Source organism: Nicotiana tabacum, chromosome 16 (assembly GCF_000715075.1).
Source record: "Nicotiana tabacum cultivar K326 chromosome 16, ASM71507v2, whole genome shotgun sequence".
Lineage (NCBI taxonomy): Eukaryota > Viridiplantae > Streptophyta > Magnoliopsida > Solanales > Solanaceae > Nicotiana > Nicotiana tabacum.
Window position 1 is genome coordinate 113,952,591 of NC_134095.1, and position 26,511 is coordinate 113,979,101.

Below are 26,511 nucleotides of genomic sequence, written 5' to 3' on the forward strand. Positions count from 1 at the left end.
TCGTTCAATTTCGATTTTAGGGTTTCTGAAAAAGTTTCTTCAAACATCTTTCTGATTCTTTCCGTTCTTTCTTTATGTGTGTTTATCTATGTTAGGCTCGTATGTTTTCTTTTCTACTACGCATGAGTTTGTTCTCTTATTTCTTTTCTATTATGCAAGACTCTTCTATTTTTGTTGCCACTCTTATGCTCTCATGTTAATCCGTGTTGTTAATCCTTATTCTTTGCTATATGTGTTTATGGTTGAGTTCTTTGATTTTGTTCACTTTACTGAGTTCTGTTTGTGTTCCTGCTAAGCATATTTCATCTACTTTTGTTTAAAGCTCGTATCATCTCTTTTTTCTAAACTTGTTTAAACTCTGAGTTTTCTCAAACATGTTCTCATGACCTTGAATCAGTTCTTTCTATCATGTATGTTTGTTTCTCATAAAGTCTTTGGAAGAGACATCTGAGCCTCTTTCAGTGACCTGCTCTCTCACCTCTATGTCTAACTCAATTCGAAACCCTAGGATTTGGGGGTTTCTTTGGCAAGTGATATTAGGGTTCCACTTTGGGACGCTAGGCTTTCAGATTCACTATGACTCTATAACTGAACTCGATTCCCTTTTGTTTGTGACTCTAAGGCTTTCAATGTTAGACTCTTTTCTGAGTAACCTGACGATTCCTTTCATTTGATTGGTATGCTTTATATATGTGAAATTTCTCTTTCAAAAGGTTTTTACCAACTGATGGATTGATTCTGAAATCCTTTTAATAAGGCTGACGAATTGTCACTGATTTTTCTTCGATTGAACCTCCTTTACCTTTCTTGACTTGGTTCATTCGAATTGAACCTGTAATTTTGGTTTCATGGATGTTTGATTGATTCCCTTGCCATATTTGTCACAAACCGTGTACCATTGATGGTTTTCCTTAAATAACCTCTATGTATTTACCCCTTTTGTGCTACTTTGAAAGGTTTTAATTAAAATTTATTTCCTTAACTGGCTTTTACCCGTTGGAATCAGAATCCTTTAACCAAAGGGAGATTGATTTCAATGATATTTCCTTGCCTTTCTTACTTGTTTCTCTGCACTATAAAAGGGACTACCCTTCTGCACATTTAAGACGACTTCGAGTCCAATACCTCGAACTTTTAGATCAATACTTTCAACTTACTTACACACATTATTGCTTTGAGTTCAATACTCTTACAACATTCTGCTCTTTTCTGGGATCTTTTGGAACTTTTGCTTGCAACTTGGCTTTTTCAAGACTACTTTTACTTGTTTGTTTTCCCTGAAACTGGTATGTTCTAATTTAGCTTTCCTTCCTCACCCCTATGTGTTTATTACAGTTTTCTGTAATCCTGTTTACTTTGTTGTTCATGATTAATGTTAACTATGTGTGTTCTTTCCTTGCATCTATTTTCTGTTATGAATCCCTACCCCTATTCTCTTCTATGTGTTTGAGTTAAGGTTCATGGCCTGGCAGTATCCAAGTTACTGCCCAGGTCCAAACCTAATCCTCAATGGATCCTAACTACCAATTTTGGCTGACAGGCTGGTCAAGGGTGTGCCAGCACTCTTAAATTGTTGGGCATGACCACCAGCTTGCCATGGCCTTCCCTAATCCTCCTCTATGAACATACACTTACTCTTAGATTCTAAGTTCTATACCCCTCTTATGAGCCTTGCTTTGGGACCTTGAGTTCCCTCTAAACTTGGACATTTGAGGGCTGAATCTTCCACACTGCACTATAATCTAAGTCTGCAATGTGTTTGGAGCGTAAGCACTGCCCTGAGTCCCTTTGAGACTCTTGGGAACTTTGACACATCCCAAATAAGAGAAAGGCTTTTGGAAAACGGATCCTGGAAGTTGGTTTATCTCATATGCTAGACCTTGAGTCTGAATTAGGTTGTTTGGTTGCAGCTGGAAGTTCTGATGTATTTTTTGATTTATTTGGGTCTGTAATAATTTGTAATAACAATGGGGTTATAGTGAAAAAGGGGAGGGTCATTTATGTATGCATATGGGTAGACAGCATGCTCATAGGGATTACTATTTACAAATTCTACATTTATGCATATCATATAGTACCCCTGCCTATAAGTCATCTCATTATTATATTAGAAACCATGCCTATAGGTTTCTGCGTATAGAAATCATGTATAAGTTTCTGCACTTATGCATTTAGAAATCTTGCCTATAAGTTGTTTCATTACTACATTAGAAATCATGTTTATAAGTTTCTGCATATAGAAATCATGACTATAGTTTTGTTTCTGCATTTCTACATATTCATCTGTCGTTAGGCAAACAATCATAGGTTTAATGGTAATCAACTTCATTCTAGATACCATGCCTATAGAGCTCTTGCACTTACATAATCGTTTTAAAATCAATAACGCTTAGAAATCATGCCTATAGAAGCAGCTGTCTGAATCTGATTCGTCTATTTTATCTCTAAGTCTAAAATCATTAGTAATGTTTGTTTAATATCTGCAGAATTTAATTGGTTCTAAAATTAGTAACCCTTCCTTAAAATCAGTATATTTCCACCTAGGTAAGCAGTAGGTAATTGTTTAACTGTGTCAGTTTTAATAAATTGCAACCAGACAAGGCCTAATTCGGACTCCTCATCTGAGAAATATGTGATAAAGTAGCATGTCCTAACGCTTTAAATTTAATTCAGACTATAACCAGTATTTGAAGTCATGCTAAATAATTTGTTCCTTTAAGTGAGGAGGCTTGTTTGAGCCCTTAAACTGCTATTTGTTTCCCCCTGCTTGCTTATGTGTTTTGTTTGTCGCATTAGAATTTTGTCCTTTTAAAACTCTGAAAAGCCCCAACCTCCCTCCCTTTAGGACTAGTAGTCCCAAATGCCTCCGGGACTGATAGGATCGGGACGGGTAATAGCATGCAATAAGTAACGACATTATTCTGTGTTTAATACCTTAACGGGGTGGGAAAGGGTAGATACTGACATGATGACCGGTGCGCTAATACCACGTGCGACCCCTCTTCTGAGGAGTGATTGCCGGGTATTGCATTGATGTGATCCATATTGTTTGTAAACCTAGGACCCCTTCCCCTTTACTTGTTATCCCTTTTTAACTGTCCAGACTATTCGCTTAAGATTTCTGTTTTCTTTATCTTTCTTCAAACTTTCAATTCACTTGCATTATGTGTAAAGCCCCTTTTATTTGAGACCTTTATTTGCTTACTTGTTAGTTAAAGTCACAATTGTAACATGGCCGGGAACCACACTAGTGGATCTTGGGGGGTGCCTAACACCTTCCCCTTGAGATAATTTCTAGGCCTTACCCGAACTCTAATTTTCCAACTCGAACTCTTCTTTAGTGTCCTAATGCATTTTAATCATTCGGTGGCGACTCTTCAACCCAAAAAACCCAATTCCCAAGAGGTAACGAGTTGTCCTCCCCAATGTCATGAACCCGATTTCGCTTTTAGAAAAAAAGGGGTGCGACAGTAGTTCCACCATACAAAGTTAGGCAAGATACTTGCCTCAATTAGGCTAATTCAACACTCAGAAATAGCTTTTCCCCAAAACTTTGCCTCCACAATACTCAAATCTAACTAAAATCGACTTTTCTCGAAAATCAATTACAAGAGATAAAGCTATGATCTTCACACTTTTCTCGAAAAGTCAATAAAGGTCAACTCGGGGCTCGCACAGTCAAAACCCGAGTCTAATCGTAGCTTCCGACTGCCCATGACCCCACGAGTTCATATATGTGATTAGTTTCAAAATCTGAGTCCAAATCAACTCTCAATACTCAAATTTCTATTTTTCAAAAACTTGACAAGGTTTCATAATTTTTCTCTTTGATTCACATGATTTTTGATGTTAAAATCTAAAATATGTTGATTGAATATGATTAAAAATAGATTAGAATCACTTACCTCAAAGTTTGTAGGTGAAAATTTCCTCTCAAAATCGCCTCCTACCGAGTCTAAGATTCAAAAATGAAAGAATATTTTCAAAAATCCTGTCTCCCAGTCCTTTGTACCAGCTGCAGTGTTGCATTTGCGACACAAGGTTCACAATTGCGGACCATGGCTCGCAATTGTAAATTAGAGGACATCACAAAAGCGAACAAATGTTCGCAAATGCGAATTAAGGAAAAATCTGGCAATCTTCGCAATTGTAAAGGGGAAGTCGCAATTGCGACATCTGTTCCCCCACTGTCACCTTCGCAATTGCAATGATGGTACTCGCAATTGCGATACCTGAGCACCAGCATCACCAACAGTCCAATTTTACTTCAAACCCATTCTGAAACATGTTTGAAACTCATCCGAGTCCTCGGGAATCCAAACCAAACATCGACACAAATCTAAAAACATCATATGAACTCGCTCGCATGATCAAAACATAAAAGTAACATCTAAAACTATGAATCAAACAGTAAAACGCATGAATTTCAAAGTAAAGTTCAAGAATTTCTAAAGTTACAATTAAACGTCCAAATCCTGTCAAATCAACTCCAAACGAAACCTAATTTTTCCAACAAGTTTTAAGTACCATAACGAACCTATTCCAAGTCCCAAAATCAAATTCAGAGCTCGATAGCTAAAAGTCAACCTACAGTCAAACTTTTCAACTAGTTTTCTTTCCTTAAACTTCTACCATCTTGGGGTACTAGCGGTCTATCACTAGCATATCCTTTCAGAGAATCACCTTACCCATTATCTCTTTTTCTAGGCTACACCCATCTTCAACAAAATATTCAAACATCATAGCTACATGGTCTTACTCTTGTTTCAAGGTGTTTCAGTGGCCTCACTATAGCCTTTCCTCCCCCACTTAGGGTGAATCTCCCAGATTTCGACACAAGTCTTGAATTTAGCAATTTCAGGAACATATGCCTCATGTATCTAGCCCATGTATGTATGTATGTATGTATGTATGTATGTATGTATGTATATATGTATATATATATATATATATATATATATATATATATATATATATATATATATATATATATATATATATATATTTGACTATTAAGTCGTTATGGTATTAACCTCAGAAGTTCTCTGCTTTTATCCGGCCATGTGGTATTAGGATTCTAATTCCTCATGTCAAAATTCTTTACTAGTGTAATACAACTTCGTACAATTTTGGATTTGTGCAAGGATCCTCTCATTGAGGGCTCAATTGACTCTCCTTTTATAACTTTTCGGCTCCTGGGAAAGAATTACACTATCATCATAAATCTCCTGGCCATGCCTTCCATATATCATGTGCTTATATAATAAAATTTTCTTTTACACCTTAGGATCATCTACATGTTTCCCATACTACCCAAATATTTTGTTCAAGCTTACGTATCATTTATCAAATCGATGTCTATTTGGAGGCGGATAATCACTTCTATCGCCTCTCTCAAGTAAAGTATGCTCATGGTACTATATACTTATCCACCTTATATGTCCATACCATTTGTTCAACAAGAAACATGTGTCATCTCCTTAATACTCAGGCCTTTTCCCATTTGTCATGTCGTATGACAACATTACTTGGAATAGATGAAAGAGCATTTAAACTTGCCTTGAATCTCAACGCACGAGTTAGAAGACAATCTTATAGTCAAGCTTTATTGCACGATATGGAGTGTTGAAGAAGGGTAACATTCCTAAAATGTCCATGTAGCCTCCAACTTATAGATGTGGTTGACAACACACCGATAAAAAAGACTCTACTAGACACGGCTTCGAGACATCCTAGGACACTTTAAAACCATAGGCTCTGATACCAAGTTTGTCACGCCCCAACCTCAGGAGGCGCGATCGGAGCTCAATCGAGTGATCCCAACTGAGCAATCCTTCTTAACCCTTTCTACCAAACTCAATATGATTAAGGGGAACATGTTTTTGTTTACTTAGACCATATGAAAGATTGTACAATCAACATTGATAGATCATTTCATATCACAACCTTAAACCGTAGTTAAGTTTCCAAGATTATACACAGTTACAATTTAGAGAAACAAGAGTTTAAGATTTCAACCTAGTTCATAGACCCATCCAACACTTGTACATAACCCACACAAATGTCTACGGAGCCTCTAAGGATACAAAAGACAATTATGACAATGTCGGCAACAAGGCCCCGGCTATACCTCAAAAGTGGAAGTCCACAACAAAAGATTTGCAATATACTCCCTTGAAGGAGAAAGGGGCTCACCAAGATTACGAGAGGAGGATACTCTGCTACGCGCGATCGGCACTGTCTGCTATGGAGCCACCTATATTCATTTAAAAATATAGCACCCCCGGCAAAAGGGACGTTAGTACCATGGAATATTACTAGTATGTATAACTAAACAACATCTTATTAGAAAGAACTATCACACAAGAACAAGAAAATCACAAGAAACAATCAAAAGCTTTAACCGAGCACCACATCATCATATAAAAGAATCATATAACTTTCACATCATTTCCATAGTTTTAATTTGGGGCATTTCATACTGTTCATCATTATTCACATACCACCGCTATCTTAAGCAGAGTTCGATCACGAACCGATCGGCTAGGTTGCCTCATCTGAGACATATACCTCAATCACAATCTCATTCTCCTTTTCCGGAAGTCAATATCAGCACATTACTACTATGTGTGCGGCATAGTGTCCGATCACGGCCCGATCGGCTAGGCCGCCTTACCTAGGCATTGTTCCTTTCTCATTCATCATCTCATTTGAATCTTTATTTCACATATATCATATCAATTCATTGGCAATTAGGGCCACAATTATTACATCATTTCCATTCAACCTTGAAATTTATGATCATAGGCACATACAAAAGCAATTCAAGTTGAAAGCATAGGTAAGATTTCAAATAATTAGCATGACAATCTCAGTTTTAAGTCTTGACGTGAAGTCTAGGCAATTTCAACACATGGTTCATATTCTTTGCACATCTTCAAATATCTTGGATAGTACTTTGCACATATTGAGGCATACCTTTCATATTTATATATACAATTCCAAAACCAATTCATGTAAAATATCAATCAATACATCAATAAAGTTTTCAGTCTTACCACATTTGCATATATGCATACCAACGGAGCTCGATTTCTAATAGGAGGGGGTTTTAGCCATACATACCTCAATAAAGTTTTCCTTAAATTCTTACAAAATTTCGGGACTCTTAGCAACTTCAATCTATTTTGGAAATATAATAATCTGAACCAAAATTAGGAAGATTATCATAATTCGAGCTCATTTGAGCATTTTATCAAACACAATATGTGCGTTAAATTTTTATGGTCCTTTTATAAAGGATTTCATCAACCCACAACCCATACTTTACCATTTTTAGCTCAACAATGTTTCTACACCTTTTGACAACATATGCAGGCATGATAACAGCTCCAATACCCACAAACTTTCTTGATAAATAACCATCTTTAGCTAAAATTCGAAATTAAGGGTTAGGGTGTAGAATCTTACCTCAAGGATGAAAACCTTGTGTGTTTTTCCTTGTTAATCTTTCAAGATTTGAGCAAGAATTGAAGAAAAATTGATGAGGGACACTTTCCCACTCTAGGTCACTCTCTCACTCTAAAAATATCCGATTTTAGCTAAAGAAATGATCCCTTGCATTTATTTGGCGATAAGTCGTTTTATAACAAAAGCCAGATTTTTGCACAGCCGCGCCGCATGGAGCTCCGAGGTTGTGAAAAATGTGCTCAGAAAACGTTTTTGAATGTTCTCTGTATCTCCCCACAGGCGCGCCGCATGGGGCGCCGCGGTAATGCAATTTTCGGCTAGCGTTCAGTAATCTAGTTATAACTTCTTGTAGGAGTGTCCAAATGACGAACAGTTTAAAGCGTTAGAAACTAGACTTGAAGATCTTCCATTTGATAGGTTGTGAATCCATAACTCCTTATGTATATGTATATATGCTTGTCCTAAATTTGGCCTGGTGCGTATACATTTGTAACATTAGACTATCATGTAATCTTCCAACTTGATTTAGACTTAGGACTCTCCTTAGACCCCATATGACTTATAATGTGCCTCATACACTTATAATAATATCCAACTGATATCCATCATGTTATTAGTCCTCGTCTACACACAAAATTATATAATTAGCGCACATCAAGTTTCTTAATAGCGCTTAAATACATCAAAAAAAAATCTGGGGTGTTACACCGGGGCTCTAGACTAAACATCCACACAAGTCTAAAAATATCATACGAACTCGTCTGTGAACTCAAAATACCAAGATAACATCCTGAAGTACGAATCGAACACCAAAAATGCTTAAAATTTACAATGAAACTCAAGAATCGCCAAAATGACAAGCGTCTTATTCCTACCAAACCGACTCGGAATGACGCCAAACTTTGTGTACAAGTTCCAAATGGAAAAACTGACATATTCTCAGTCTCAAAACCAAAATTCGAACCTGATAGCCATAAAGTCTACGTATGGCCAAATTTAGGATATTTTTAAACCTTCAATGTACCAACTTTCGGCAAAATGAGCCAAATCAACCTATGAACCTCTGAATCCAATTTCGAGTATATGCCTAAGTCCAAAAATACCATACGAACCTATTGATACCATCAACACACTATTCCGGGATTGTTTTCAGAAAAGTCAAACCTTGATCAACATTTCCAACTTAAGCTTCCAAACTAAGAACCAATTGTACCAAATCAATGCAAAACCTCTCCTAAGCGAAATCAACCATCCCCGCAAGTTATAAAATTATAAATACACATATGGAATGCTTTAAAAGAGGAAACATGGCTCAAATACACAAAACGATCGGTCGGGTCATTACAACTTGTGATCGTGTTTAGACCCCATCTCTGATTATGCACTTGCAATATTGATTTGAAATTTATTCCGCATCGTTATTTATATCACGAAACAGTTAATCACTTAATAATTGGATTCTATTGTTGGTATTGAGTTTTTGCTTGCTTAGGAAGTAGATTAGGCGCTATCATAGCCTTTGATGGAATTTGGTTGTTATAGAATCTGTAATTACTTTTCAAATAAAATATTATTACTACTATATTTATTCCGGGTGTCTGAATAATGATATTGTTCCTCAAGAAGAATTTAAGATATTTGTGAATAAGTATATGAACCATCCTATAAGACTCTCTAAGTGATTGCCTAATTAAACTCAAACTTGTGCCATGTACCCCTAACTCAAGAGGTAAAACTTTAAGAAGCCATTTAATGTGAGACTTCCAATTTGATGTTTGATCAGTCTAAAATTAACTAATTTAATAAACCTAATCTTATCTGCTTCAGTGGTAACATCCGACCTACAAGAGTACAAGGTCTAATATTTAAAAAACACGTTCTCGGTTATTTTCAAGCCTTGATAGGAAGGAAATGAGTTAGAATTGAAGTTATCAATTTAATAACTTTCACCAGCATTTATTATGTAGTCTTAGAATTTGTAATTAGTTTCCAAATCAAGCATTGTTATATTTCTGTGCGTGTTATTTGAATCATGAAGTAGTTCCTCAAAGAAAAATGTTCTACACAAGTATATGAACGTCCTATATAACAAATCAAACTCAAACTTGTACCATGAAAGTAGGGGTATTAAATGGGCGGGTTGAACTAATTTTGGACGGATCAAAATGGGTTGAGTCAATAAATAGGGAGGATCAATGATCCGTCCAAAAGTGTCTGGGGCTGAGATAAACTGGGTCAAGATGGATTAAAATTTGGGTCATAGTCCAACCCGCCCAACTCTTATCAAGATTTAATTAATATGTGCTAGTTTCTTATGAATTATTTAATTATCAAATAAGACTTTTTATCTTTTGTTATGGTCATATATAACATATCAAACAAAAAAAGAACTATTTTAAAGATATTGTAGGAAAGTTACTCTCATGGATCAATTTGGGGAAAAATCATCCTAAATTTGGATGGGTTGAGATAGGCTGGGTTAAGATGAGGTGAGTTCAACAATGGACGAGTCAATAACCAGCCCAATCTTGGGCGGGTTAAATGGGTTTAGGCTCAAATTGCCACTCTTACATTAAAGTAGGTGATTGCTGACCTTTTCCTTTGTTAACCATCCGGTATATATTCAGAAGAAGAATTAACTTAAATAGCCGTCCACCAAACTGTTTAACTAAAATAACTAAAAATAGCCTATGGATATAAAATATATGTATAATCCATTTATAGTATATAATCTATGTATACCGGCTAAAAAAATAAGTAATGAATCTGGTTGGCTAGTTGTGTAAATATTGAGTCGAATAATATAAGATGGTGTTGGGTATCGCCCACTAAGGTGAATAAACGTTCCCTACCAAAAAGTTATATATTTTGCTATTTATCAAAATTAACTTGATTATTTTACAAGTCGTATACAAAGAATTTTCTGGCTGGACCTACCTTAAATATAACGTGCGCTAAAAACTAGGGATTTCAGTTTCAAAAAGACTATACTATATTTACCTACATATACGAAATCTTTCTCCTAAAACATCCCTTGTTTTACGCCAAAACAAAATTTGCCATTCACGATCCATATATAGCTTCAAATTTTGATAGATTTACAACAATTTACTAATTGGAAATCAGATTCATCTCCAAAGCTTCAACTACAATGAAAGTTAGCTTCATCTCCAAAGCTTCATCTCAATTTATATCTTCATTGGCTCAGCTTCATATCCAAAGCTTAAACTTCAAAGCAAGAGAATATTCAAAACTAACAATCAATTTAATACGAGCATCGGGAAAAACAAAACCTGATACAATTTTGAAATGTCACAATACAAATAAATTTAGAAGCAACAAGCAAAATTGAATCTTATAGGAAAAATATATGATTCAATATACAAATTTCACACACCTTTCGTGCAATATACAAATAAATTTAATGTTTCTTCCAACATGGGCTCATTGTATTAGTGGAAAGAAGGCATGATACGTGGATTATAAACTAGGTGACAGGGCATGATATGTGGACCATCAATATAATGACAAGTGACGTTCTTAATTAGATGTGTAAAGAATGCTGAAAAGGCACGGAAGGAACACTCGCGTGGTTATACTGAGAAAAGAGCCAGACTTGACAGCTGTAAAAAGGGAAATAGAAACGGAATGAACAAAGGATATTAATAAGAGAAGATGCACGAACCTGTCATAAATAAGGAAGGGAAATCGATATGGTTAGGATAAATCCTTAGCCATAAATATTTCCGTTATAATTGTATATGGTAACAGGCAATCAAGGCAATTAATATCATTAATGAGCCCGAATTAAGTAAGTGAACTGTTATAATTTTATGCTCTTATATAAGGACTGAGACCTCATTTGTAATGGCATTGGATAATTATTGAAATTTATGTCATCATTCTTTACTTTATTCTCAAGGTTCTAAACCGTAATTTTGAGAGTGATTATCAATTTGTTTCATTTTTTTGTCAATTATTTTCATTTCTTGATTTATTCTTCAAATTATTGGGAACGTGAAGTAAATCTTGGTTATCAGTAACCTGATTTTTTCTAGATATTGATTTGACGGAGAAATATACTTTTGGGTTAAACAAATTTGTTCCATTACCGGAAATCTGATAAACTATTCACTTTCCAAACTTCATTTTTAACAATCAAGTATGTCAACTGTTAACAAGAACAACCAGCTGAACCAACAAGGTGGAACTCCACCACACCACACGCCTACGGGATCTCCTCAGCAATCCCGTGGAAGTTCACCTGAAAGGTCTGCTTCATGCACTGATGATCAGCAAGGAGACGATCAAACTGTGGAACATGATGCTCTAAAGCAATTGATTGCAGAACACGTGAATAGTGCACTGTAGGCTTTTACCAGAGGATTACCCAATGAAGCACAAACTCCTCCACCAGTTAATACAACAACTTTGGAGAGCCCATGTCCAGGGCTTGATAACTCTGGAAGTGGAGAAATTTCCAATGAATCTCGTGATGCAGGATCAAGTACACCAAATAATTCTAATTTACAAAGTTTAGTGCTCACTATGCAGAAATAGTTGAAGGAGCAAAACGGTCATATAGAGAAAATACCTGGCGCACCTCCCATGATCAAAGGTGTGGATATTGACAAGTATTCACAGCAACCCTGGAAGCCAAGTGCAGTACCTTTACCAATTCGCAAAAAGTTTAAAATGTCTGATATACCCAAATATGATAGAACAACTGACCCTCGAGAACACAAAACTGTGTTCACTACCAGTGTGAAAGGCAATGATTTAACCTAGAAGGAAATTGAATCAATTTTGGTTAAAATGTTTCGCGAAACACTCACAAAAGGAGTGTTAACGTGGTATTTACCTGAAAATTCTATTGATTATTTTGCTGAGCTTGCAGATTCATTTATAAAAACACATTCGTGAGCTCAAAAAGTTGAAAAAAGGATGGAAAACATCTTTATGGTTAAACAAGGGAGTATAGAATTGCTTAGGGAATTCATAGATAGATTCCAATTGGGGAGGAAGATGTTGCCTTGAGTACCTGATAACTGGGGCCTATGGCATTCGCAAGCAACTTGAACGAGAAAAGTTCAAAAGTCACGAGGAGGTTGAAAGAAAGTTTGCGAGAATTTTCTACAACAACTTGGAAAGATATGTATGATAGATACAGTACGAAGCCACAGATTGAAGAAGATACGGTCGCACAGCCAAGGGCCGAAGAAAGACTAGGTTTGAGACGCTCAGAATCAGAAGGGAGGTCCGGTAAAAATATGTACGAGCCATACAAAGGACCTGCAGGGCGAGACTCTCGATCTAAATAAGAGAATGCACGAGTTGATTCAAGATCAAGGCAAAAAGATGTGAGTTCTTCATCCTGGTTCAAAAAGGGGTCGGATACCCGAAACAATTATTCCAGTACGCAAGCAAGAATAGGGGATTACAACTTTAACATTAGCACCACTGAATTAGTGTCTATTTTAAGAGGTATGAGAAATAAGGTGCGATGGTCAAACGAAATGAGATCAGATCCGAACAAAAGAAATTCAGATTTTGGTGCGAGTTTCATAATGATCATGGCCATAAAACATCAGATTGAAGGCTTTTTTATGGAGAGGTCGAACATTTATTGAAGAAAGGCCATCTTACTGATCTGTTTAGTGAGAAAGTGAGACAATCATATATGAAAAACATACAAGAACCCCCAAAACCTCCACCAAAAAGTACAGTCAACGTCATAATTGGAGGAGATGAGGTCAATGGAGTAACATATACAGCAGCGAAAAACACATCAAAAGTCATTGTCACTTACGAAAAGTGAGTCCGCCAAGTCTTGGATGGCGACAATATAACATTCGACGATGAAGACATGGATGGCTTGATGATTCCTCATAACGATGCACTAGTAATACCTTTAGTTGTACATGATACTAATGTAAAACGAGTTTTGATTAATTCAGATAGCTCAGTGAACATCATTTTACTAAGGGTGGTAAATTAAATGCAAGCTAATGATAAGGTCATACCAAAAGCATGACCCTCGTCTAGGTTTGATAATTCAAACATTGTTATGACAGGGGAAGTTGTACTTACCACATTTACAGAAGGGTCATCAAGGATACAAAGTTTCGGGTGATAGATATGAACATGGCCTATAATATAATTCTGGGAAGACCATGGATTCATGATATGGATATTGTCCTATCTACATTACATCAAGTTACAAAATTTCCTTCATAGTGGGGAATCCGCCGAATCTGCGGAGATCAACAGGCTTTACGAAGTATCAACTTGGTGGTGATTGCAAGTACAGTAGCCAATGATGCAGATGCGAAATATCAACTACAGAATTTAGTTGAGGAGATTGTTGTTAAAACATCAACTAAAGACAAGCAAGGGAAGCCTAATGTCGACTCGAGACTTGATGTGATTCAAGACCTAGAGAAAAATGAGAACATTAAAATAACCACTAGGGAGCTCAAAGCTATAATATTATTTGTCCACTAACCAGAAAGAAAAGTTTACATCGGAGCAAATTTGAGCTTTGAGATGAAAGGTAAGTTAATTGAATTATTATATGCTAACACAGATTGTTTTGCTTGGTCGCACTCAGATATGACAGGTATACCACTGAAGGTGATGACTCATAAGCTGAATGAGGATCTATTACACCCACCTGTCAAGCAAAAGAAAAGGAAGCAAGGGTCCTTCAAAAATCAAGTGATACAGGATGAGGTACAAAAGCTTTTGAAAATTGGTTCAATACGAGAGGTAAAATACCCTGACTGGTTAGCTAATACCATTGTGGTTCCAAAGAGCAATGAAAAATGGTGAGTCTCCATAGACTATACTAATTTAAATAAGGCTTGTCCTAAAGATTCATTTACTTTACCACATATAGATCAGTTAATTGATTCTACTGCAGTTCATGAGCTTATAAGTTTTTTAGATGCATATTTAAAATATAACCAGATAAAAATGGACCCCCCAGATGAAGAAAAAACTTTATTCATCACAGACAGGGGGGCTTATTGCTATAAAGTCATGCCGTTTGGCTTGAAAAATGCTGGAGCTACATATCAAATATTGGTGACTAAAATGTTTCAAGAACACTTGGGAAAAACCATGGAAGTCTACATAGAAGATATGTTGGCCAAGTCAACACAAGCGGGGGATTATTTTTGACACTTGTCTGACACCTTTGAGATTCTCCGCAAGTACAATATGAAGTTAAACCCGAAAAAGTGCTCTTTTGGCATGGATTCAGGTAAGTTTTTAGGTTTTCTTGTTTCTAACAGAGGTATTGAATTGAATCCCGCACAAATTAAAGCTATTGAAGAAATACCAGATATACTCATGAGCAAGAAAGAAGTGTAGAGATTAACAGGTAGGATAGCAGCTCTAGGAAGATTTACATCAAAGCCATCAAAAAAAAAGTTTAAAATTCTTTTCAGTGCTGAAAAAGCAAAATCAGTTTGAATGGATTGATGAGTTCCAACAAGCTCTCAAGGACCAACAGTCGTATCTATCAAATACGCCTCTGTTAGCCAAACTAAAAGACGGTGAAAGATTGCTCATTTACATCGTTGTGTTAGAAGTAGTGGTAAGTGCGGTGTAAGTACATGAAGATAAAGGTAAATAATCCCCGATATATTATTTTAGTAAGTCTTTACTAGATGCTGAGATACGGTATCCAAACCTAGAAAAGCTTATTTTAGATATAATTATGGCATCGAGAAGGTTTTGGCCTTACTTTCAGTGTCATCCTATTTCAATTATAACTGATTTCTCATTAAGAAACATACTGCATAAACAGGAATTATCAGGTAGATTATCTAAATGGACAATAGAACTCAGTGAGTATGATATCATATATCAGTTAGAACTACAATAAAATCGCGGGTATTAGAATATTTTGTAGTGGATTTTAGCACGTACTTAGTTCCTGAAACAGAAAAAGAACTACAAGTATTTACCGGGGCTAATCTGGGGACTTGGACCCTATCTACTGACGGTTCCTCAAATGTTAAAGGAGCAGGTTTAGGTATTGTAATAATTCCACCTTAGGTGAAGTCATAAGACAAGCAATAAAAAGTAATTCAATCACTAACAATGAGGCAAAGTATGAAGTTGTGGTTGCAGGCTTGGAACTGGCACAAGAACTCGGTATCGAATAAATTGTGATCAAAAGTGACTCACAGCTGGTGGTTAATCAAATACACGGGACTTACGTGGTAAGAGAGATGTGAATGCAGTAATACATCTAAGAGGTAGGAGAATTTATTAGACAATTTCATACATGAAAAGTCTTGCACATAACCAGGGAAGAAAATGCAGAAGTAGACGCGTTGGTAAATCTCGCTTCTGTCATAAATGCAGAAAATGTTGTCTTGGTACATTTGTTTCATTCAGCACTCGATCAAACTAAGAGGGAAGTAAATTTTAATAATTTAACTTGGGATTGGAGAAACGAATTTGTGAACTTTTAGCAATATGGTATTTTGCCCGAGCATAAGAAGAAATCTCAATTATTACGGTTGAAAGTTGCACGGTACTGTTTAATACGCAAAAATTTGTATTGCAAAATATTTGGTGGACATTTAGCACAGTGCCTCAGACCATGACAAACGGAATATGTAATGAGAGTTGTATATGAGGGGAATTATGGCAATCACGCCTGGGGAAGATCATTGGTGAAGACTTTAATAAGGGCGGAATAATATTAGCCAAAAATGGTAGAAGAAGCAGAACACTTTATAGCCAGATGCGATAAATGTCAGTGATATGACAATAACATGCATCGACCGACGGAGTTGTTGCATCCAGTTATTTTACCATGGTCTTACATGAAATGGGGCATGGACATCATAGGATCGTTGCCTCAAGCTAAAGGAAAGGTACGGTTTCTATTAGTTTTAATAGATTATTTCTCAAAATTGATAGAAGCAGGTGCGTTTAAATATGTGCGAGAAAAAAGAGGTTATGAATTTCATTTGGCAGAATATTATATGCCGATTTGGAGTTCCAAAAGAGATTACATGCGACAATGGCCCACAATTAAACATAGGCGTAAAATTCACAGAATTCTTCCAAAGCTAGTAGATTAAACGAATTACTTCTGCACCTTATCACCCTACAGCCAACGGGGAAGCTGAATCGACAAATAAAGTTATCGTCAATAACTTAAAAAAGAGATTGGAAGAATCAAGGAAAATGACCAGAGATATTATCGGGGGGGTGTTATGGGCTTACCGAACAACAACAAAAACTAGTACGGATGAGACTCCATTTACACTTGTATATAGAGCAGAAGCTTTGATTTTAGTAGAGATAGGTGAACCAAGTCTGAGGTACACACATGCTACCGAAGCATCAAATGAGGAAGTGTTGCGGGTAAATTTGGATTTAATAGAAGAAAGGAGAGAAGCAGCATTAATTCGAATGGTGGCTCAAAAGCAGATGATTGAACAATACTATAATAGGAAAGCCAAATTGAGGTATTTCAAGATTGGGGACATCTTCCTCAAAAAGGTGTTCCGGTCAACAAAAGCGGCAAATACAGAAAAATGATACCAAATTGGGAAACTCGGTACAGGGTTAGAGGCATTGCTGGGAAAGGAGTGTATGAGTTGGGAACCATGGATGGCAAAGTATTACCATCAAATTGGAATGCAGTCCATTTGAAGAGAGTACTACTTCTAAATGAGGATAATACCCACGGTAAGGTATCACGCAGGTTCGATTTTATTTTGTTCTTTTGAATTTTACTAATCATTTTAGATGATAGGCAAAAAGCTGGCCCATACCAAATAATGATATTAGACCCGAAAGCCACGTAGAATACTAAATTATTCCCAGTCTAGGTTACAACTTTTCTAATGAAAAAAGAGTTATGCAGTCATCATCTAAAAATTATCTCCGAGTCCCATTTGTATTTTTATTTTCAGGGAAAGGACCAAAAGAAAGGAGTTGATCCAGTGTTCAAGATTTCATACTTCAATGCTCCAGCACTGGGGGACTATGCATATAGAAGGTTACACGGGGAAGGAAGATGTATAGCAAAGGCATCAGCTTGAAGTAAAACCTTGAAGATTTTTCAAAATTCTTCAAAGGTGTTTATACTCGCAAAAAGGATGCAAGATATTCCCACGAGCTTCTGGGTTAAGGACACAAATTTAGTCGCAAGAAAATAGACCCGAATTTGTAAACATTCTACAATGAAAGAAATTATGAAAATGCTATATGAATAGTTATGAAAATGATGCACATAAGTTATTCATTTAAAATTTCAAAACATAAAACTTCCTCAAATTATTTCTCTTTACATGTCTACTTCATGTTTCATATATTTGCACCAACATGAAGATGAGACGCCATCTTCATCACTGTCGTTAATAAAAAAAGGTCCCTCTTTTATAAAAACCCGTGTACATCAAAGTCATGGTCTATTAAAGCATTTTAAGTGCAATAGTAAGCTCAAATATTAAAAGGGCAAAAAACATAATATGCGGTAAAGGCAATAAAGCCATTTATATCATAACCCTAAAAAAGATGGTAAAACCTTCCAAAAAGTTGTCCAAAAAACACATGGGAGTTCCAAACAAAAACAAACAATTTCAACAAAAAAGTCCGGAAAAGGGAAAATCTAAGGAGCATCATCAACAGGAGAAGAAAGATTGACTTGGGCAAAAGAGGGTTAAACATCGGCTTCACCAAGAGCAAGTCCATCTCCATGACCCTTAGAACCTTTGTCTTCAGGTGTGGAAAAGCTTTGACGTATCTGAGTCTGTTCAATTATTTCTCTGGCCTTAGAAATCTTAGCATTAAGGTCAAAACCTTCCTGGCTGGATTCAGTTAGAGTCTCAAGGCGAGTGTTCAAAAAAGCCCAGCTAACATCCAGTTATGACTAACCCTCAAGGGCTTCATAATCCTTCTCCTACTGCTCAATTTCAGCTTTCAATTCTTATTTTTCTGCATCCGAGACTTCATAAGTTGTCTTCAAAGAAGCAAGAGAACTTTTTAGGAACTGAATTTTACTTGTAGAAGCATGGAGATCTTCTTGACCTTGGGTAAGCGTCTGAACCAAATCACCCACGTAAACCTCTTTTTGATTAGGGAGCTCTTTCAAACTCTTTATCTCTTTAGTAGCCTTGGAAAGTTGTTCAGCAAAAGAGGATTCCAATCTATTCTTATCTTTCTCAACTTGACTGGAAGAAGCTTTTAGAACCGCTAACTCAGTGGATACCATCCTCAGTTGTTGTTCCAAAGCTCCATTTCCTCTACAAGAACGTCTTTCTCCAACTAAAGACCTTCAAATTGTTCTCTCCGGTTATCAGCCTCGCTTTGCAACTCAATTAATTGCTGGTCAGTCCAAGATATCCTTTTCATAAGCTCACTGGCTATCAAATTAATCTACAAAAAAGGCAAAAGAAGAAGACTTACGAATGAGGAAAAGGAAGGAAGGAACGAATATGAGTAAAGTTATACCTTAAGAAAAGAATGAACGATGTCATTCATTAAAGTCAAAGAACTGTGGCCCTACAACTTCTTCTTTTCCACGGTCCTAACAACGGTTTCAGCCATACATCAGCTTGTCTAAATTTTCTTAACAAATTCCCACCCTCGAGGACTTCAATAACAACATTTTTCATATCTCGCCTGTTGCTAGAAGGATCAGCTTCTACATGAGGATCAGCAGTGGGAGAAACCATTAGGGTGACACCAGGCAAAGACACATGGGGGCTAAAAGTGAGTAAAACTAGAATGGAAGCGAGAGGCAGTTCTTTAGAAACGGGCTCGAGGCCTTCCTCACCCTCAAAGCTATGGGCGAATAACCTTTCAAAAGGACTTGGGCGGGATTGGCTGAGTTACCAGCATCTTCATCATAAATTTCTAAAGGAGCACTCTATAGATCATCAATGAGTCTGAAGGGAATCGAACTTGATGGGGGATCATGAGAGACATGGGTTTATGATCAGCAATTACGCGTCTCCTGACACATGGTTTTCTCACCAAGGAACCTTCTTGGGCATCCTCTTCATCATCAGACCCACGAACTTCAACACTTTTTCTCTTGGAGGAAGAAGCACTCAAAATCCGTTCTTGAGCAAGACTTACAGAAAGCCTAGTTAAGGGAACAGATGCGGGATTGATGCCATGAATAGCAAACCCTAATAAAAAAAAGGGTGATGGAAAAGTGATATATGAACAAGTAAAGAAGGAAAGGAACCACAAGAATAAAGAGTATTGTGAGTCTTCACTTTCAAACCAAATTTCTGTGAAAGAAATTTCCAAGATCTTTTGTCCATGGGAGCAGCAGTTAACATTTTTCTATCCAAGCACAGAAGTGAGGAATTTTTCGAAGACTTCCATGGTTGCTGAAAATATGAATATAAGATTATATAAAGGAACTCAATATATCAAAGAAAAAACTTACATGCAAAGTTCCATTTTTCTAGAAAAGGCATATTTTCTTCACCCACTAATCCACTAGTGGGGGAAGTAATAAAACAGGCATACCAGCCACGGTCACTGGTAATCCTCGGGGCTAACTGAAACCCTCTTACTTCTAGCCACAAGAGAAAAGACACCTTCACGAAATTGCTCAGGAGAGTAAAGATGAAGTACGTGATGGAAAGTAAAAGGAGCGGAAACTAAATCTGATAAATAGAGAAAGCATGCTACTGCCCGCTACACAATAGGACCAATTTTTCTAAGGAAAATATTAAAATAACGGCAAAACTCAACAATCACTGGGTCAATGGGAGGTTTAAATCCTAAAGTGAAAGGGTAGGTATAAACGAAAGAAAATCTAGCATGGTAAAGTAATTCTTTGGTTGGTACCAGGAATTAAAACTGAGAAATCTGGTTTCCAATGATATTCTCATCAAACTAAAGAAAGAAGACATGAGAAATCAAACTTGGGTAGAGTTCCATAGGGTTAAGGTATGCTATTGAAGAAACTTGATGTTTCATGGTTTCACGACCTGATACAAAAGAAAACTCATGAGGAACAATCTCAGAAATCGTAGGCTCATGCATGGGTTCATTTCGATCCCTATTTTTATAAGAAGATCTAGGGGTTAAAGGATCTCTAGGTCTAGAAAAAGATGTCTTGGAGGAACTACTATGAGAAATAGAACTGCGAGTAGATAACGAACCAAGCCTGCGGAGTCTACTACCTCTCCAACTCCTAATAGGGGCAGTAGAAAGAGCAAGCTCATCGGCGATCACAACAGAGGAAAGGTATAGGACTACGAATGAAGGTTAAGATGATGGATACAGAGAAGAAGGAAGAAGGTTTCAAAAAATCAAAGGGGGTGAAGTATTTATAAGGAGATGTGACCGCCCTCAAAGTTGATCATTATGGTTTCATAATAGAACCATCACTTCAGGACTGATGCAGCCGCAGAAAAAATAGTAAAAGAAATGCTGAGAAACTGCAGAACTAATCAAGTGAAGCCTTGTGGCATGGGCATTAGATGAATGTGGCGTATGTCGTATCGATTCTAAATAGCACATAATGATACTCGAATGGCAGCAAAGAATTCCCGCCATAAATACTTACCACTTTCCGAATATTCAGTTGAGAATATTCAGAAAGTAGAGAGACTATCTGTATCAGTGGAAAGAATGCATGACACATGGACTATCAGCAAGGTGACAGGGCATGGTACATGAACCATCAATATAGTGACAAGTGGCTTTCTTAATTAGATGAATTAAAGAATGCGAAAAAGGCACGAGAGGAACACCCACGAGGTTATATTGAGAAAAGAGCTGGACCTAACAGTTGTAAAGGTGAAATAGGAACGGAATGAACAAAGGTTGTTAAGAAGGAATATGCATGAACCTGTCATAAATAAGGAAGGAAAATCGCTACGGTTACAAAAAAATCTTTAGCAATAAATATTTCCGTTATAATTGTATATGGTAAAGGGCAATCAAGACAAAATATCATTAGTGAGCCCGAATTAAGTAAGGGAACCGTTATAATTGTATGCTCCTATATAAGGACTGAGACCTCATTTATAATGGCATCGTATAATTATTGAAATTTATGCAATCATTCTTTACTTTAGTCTCAAGGTTCTAAACCGTACATTTGATTAGCAATCTGCTTTATATTTTCTTTGTCAATTATTTCCATTCCTTGATTTATTCATCAAATTATCTAGAAAGTGAATTAAATCTTGCTTATCAGTAACCCGATTTGTTTTAGATATTACCTTTGACCGAGAAATCTATTTTTATGTTAAGCACTCACTGTTAGATACAGTTTGTCTTCATACTATATGCATGAACGCGTGATATCTTATGCATCAGGCTGCCCTCTTTATATGATCGATCTTTTCTATATTCACTTTTAGTTGATTTTCCCTCTTTTTCATTATCTATATCTATATCTATACTATATTAAAAGCACGAAGGCCCTTAGCGAGATGTTGTTCATCTTTTTTACCCTCTAATGTGTTCTTCTTCCTCTTCAAGATTCAATCTGAAATCTACTCGAAATTAACTCTAATCTTCGTCAAACACCCTCAAAATTGAGATATAAACTCTAAAGAATATTCTCAATCGTTTGTAACAATATCCAATTCAAATAAATAATAATTTTAAAAAAATCAAATTCGAAGTCAAAGTTTCGAAACTTTTTAATTGATGTCAGTGCTTTAGATTAGATGAACAAGATCGGAACTTATCTATCACGACCCAAATTTCAACCTGTTATGATGAAGCCTATTACATTATTAGGCAAGTCGACAATCACATAACAACTATGCATTTTAAATTAAAAATACGATTTAATAAGTTCAACAGGGAAAAATCTCATAAATAACTGATAAGGACAATTGGGACTTAACTACAACAATCCCAAAATCCTGGTGTCATCAAGTACATGAGCTACTAAGTGTTAACACAATCTAAATCTCTAATACAACTGTCTGAAAAAAAATAGAACAATACTGAATAAGATGAGAGAGAGGAGAGTCGAGGTCTGCGGGCATCATAGCAGCTACCTCAATATTTTCCGAGCAGATAATGCACAAAATCTAGCAACCACAGTGTCCAGATGTACTTGGATCTGCACACGAAGTGTAGAGTATAGTATGAGTACATCCGACCTAATATACTCAATACGTAATAGGATTAACCGTGGTCTTAAAGCGGTGACGAGCTCGGAAAAATATAGTCTGAATCAACGTAATGACAACACAGATATAACAATATAATGACAGTAATAGCTCAAAGAACTTCCATATTCGGCTTGTACACAGTACAAAAATTTACACATGCTTTCAAGTTCAAAAATTTAAGCTCAACATTGATAAAATATGCCTAGTACAGCTAGCATGAGGAATATTACATCTATATGATTACATGCCAAATATGCAGGTCAAATGTAATGCATCACGGTGAAACTTCCAGGTACTCACGCTCTCAGAGCACTCAATCTATCTGTCTCAACTCCTACTCATCACACACAATCACTCAGCACTATACAGTACCTGCACTCATTGCTGGTATGTCAAACTTCGGAGGGGCAAATCCTGCCCAAGTGCTAATATAAGACCAATATGGGTTGTTGTGGCGTGCAGCCCTATCCATGATAACAGTAATAAATAAATCCTAGAAGGCCCACTACAGCGTGCAGCCCAATCCATAGTAATAATAATAGATATAAAGCTAATATGGCTTGTTGCGGCGTGCAGCCAAATCCACAAAATCACTCACAACACGACTCTCACTCCCCAACTCAGTCATCAATCTATCTAGTCTCAAGGGCTCAAAAATCTCTTACAACTCAGCCGCATCAATGAAAACATGATGAGCAGTGAATAATAACATAGATTGAGATATGATATGCAAATGAATGAATATGACTGAGTACATAATTGCAACTTAGGCGAGTAACTCAACAACAGAAATGATCTCAATGGGTCCCAACAGGATAAGCACAAAGCCTAAACATGCTTTCTAACATGAATAACAACTCAATTACTCTTACACGTAGAAATTCCACGGATAAAACAAGACTAGATAACTACATAGTTCCAATAAATCAACAGAGTCATAATTACCATGGTGCACACCCACACGCCTGTCACCTAGCATGTATGTCACCTCAACACCAAGCACATAACACGTATTTCAGGGATTCATACACTTAGTACCAAGTTTAGAAGTGTTACTTACCTCAAAGTGCATAACTCAATGATCCAACAAACCCTTGCCTCGCAAATCTGGCTCCGAACAGCTCAAATCTAGTCACAAACAACTCAACATAATCAATACAAACTATGGCAATCGATCCCATACGATAAGGCTAAGTTCTTTAACCAAATTTAAAAATCAACCCCGAACCCACCCCTTGAAAACTTACAAAATTAATAAAATCCAAATACCCATTCGATAACGAGTCCAACCATACCAAAAATCATCCAATTCTGACCATAAATCGACCCTTAAACCCTCAAATCTTACTCTCCAATCCCTTGTCCAAAATCCCCCAAATTTCACCTTAAAATCACATAATCTAGGTGTAGAAATTAATGGATATTCAATATTAATGAATAAAAATGATCAAAAGTTGCTTACCTCTTGAAATCTAGTGAAACCCTTCTCAAACAATCGCCACTAGCCAAGCTTGCAAAGTCAAAAAAATGAGAGAATTCGCAAAACCATCGATTATAACCTTCTGTCTAGCAAAACCGCTTCTGCAGTCAAGATCGCCGCTTTTGCGGTCAAGATCACCTCTTTTGTGGTCAACAAACCGCATCTGCAAAATTCACTTAAAAGCTTACCCACCGCATCTGCAGTCCCAAGCCCACACCTATGGATGCTCTTCAGCGTACAACTATCCACTTCTACAGACCTACCACTCCAGCTCCTCCTCCGCTTCTACGAAAACAATTAGGCACCTGCGGGCTCGCAGATGCGGAAGGAATCACGTACATGCGGTCAATGTCCAGCACACTGAAAATGCCTCTATGACCCCTTGGCCGCTTTTGCGGCTCCGCACCTGTGGCCAATTTCTCGCAGGTGCGGTTGCACCAAAACTGAACACAACAGAAATTTCACAAGTCAAATTCTCATTTTGATTTCAATCGGAAACACATCCGAGGCTTCCGGGACCCCATCCTCACATACCAACCCATCCTAAAATATCATACAGACATAGTTGAATCCTCAAATATTGTCAAAAATATGAATCGCACCCCAATTCAAGCCTATTGAAGCTAATAGATTTCCAACTTCTACAATCGATGTTGAAACCTATCAAACCTACTCCGATTGACCTCAAATTTGTACCCAAGTCATAAATGACACAGCAGACTTACTCCAACTCCCAAAACTAGAATCCAAACCCGGTATCAACAAAGTCAACTCTCGGTCAAACTTCTTAACTTTTCAAACCTTCAATTTCCAATTTTCACCAATTCAAGCCGAAATGACCTACGAACCTCCAAATCAATATATGGACATACTCTTAAGTCCAAAATCACCATACGGAGCTACTGAAACCATTAAAACTCCATTCTGGAGTCGTTGCACATAAGTCAACATCTGGTCAACTCTTTCAGCTTATGCTTCCAACCTTGGGACTAAGTGTCCCAATTCATTCTGAAACATCCCTAGAACCGAATCAACTATCCTATCAAGTCACATAACAACAAACTAACATAGAATAAGCAATAAATAGGGGAAATGGTTTCGGCCGGGTCATTACATTCTCCCTTTTTTATGCAAACGTTCGTCCTCGAACGGGTCTAGAATCATACCTAGAGTCTCAAATAGGTGTGGATAGCTACTCAACATCTCCCAAACGGTCTCTCAAGTAGCCTCCTCGGCTGGGTGACCTCAACACTATACTTTCACTGAAGCTATATTTTTTATCTCAACTTTCGAACCTGTCGATCCAAAATGGACACCAGCTCCCTATCATAAGTCAAATCTCTATCTAACTAAACCGTGCTGAAGTCCAAAATATGTGACGGATCAACATAATACTTCCGGGGCATGGAAACATAAAACACTAGGTGAACACTCGATAGACTAGGTGATAATGCAAGTTTGTAAGCTACCTCTCCAATCCTCTCAAGAACCTCAAAAGGGCCAATATACTAAGGGCTCAACTTGCCCTTCTTCCCAAACCTTATAACACCCTTCGTGGGTGAAACTCTGAGCAATACCGTTTCTCCTACCATATTGGCAACATCACAAATCTTCTGATTGGCATAACTTTTCTTTCTAGACTGTATCATCAGAAGCCAATCCTGAATCAACTTGAATTTTTCCAAAGCACCCTAAACCTAATCGGTACCCAACATCCTAGCCTCACCTAGCTCTAACGAACCGATTGGAGACCAACACCGTCTCCCGTATAAGGCCTCATACGGAGCCATCTGAATACTCGATTAGTAGCTGTAGTTGTAGTCAAATTCTACAAAGCGATAGAAACTAATCCCAAGAACCCCCTAAATCCATAACACAAGCGCGTAGCATATCCTCCAATATCTGAATGGTGCGCTCGGAGTGTCCGTCCATCTGATGGTTGAATGATATACTCAACTCAACCCATTTGCCTAACTCTTATTGTACTGCCTTCATAAACTGCAATGTGAACTACATGCCCCTATTAGAAATAATGGACACTGGCATACCGTGAAGTCGAACAATCTTGTGAATATAGATATTAGCCAACCACTCCGCTAAATAAGTAGTCCTAACTGGAATGAAATGCACGAACTTGGTCAACCGGTCCACAATCACCCAGATAGCATCAAATTTCTTAAAATTCTATGAGAGACCTACAACAAAGTCCATGGTGATACACTCCCATTTCCACTCAGGAATCTCAAGCCTTTGAAGCAAACCGCCCGGCCTCTGATACTCGTACTTCACCTGTTGAGAGTTCAAGCACCAAGCTGCAAACTCCACTATATCTTTCTTCATTCTTCTCCACCAATAGTGTTGTCTCAAGTCCTAATACATCTTTGCGGCACTTGGATGAATGGAATACCGCGAACTGTGGGCCTCCTA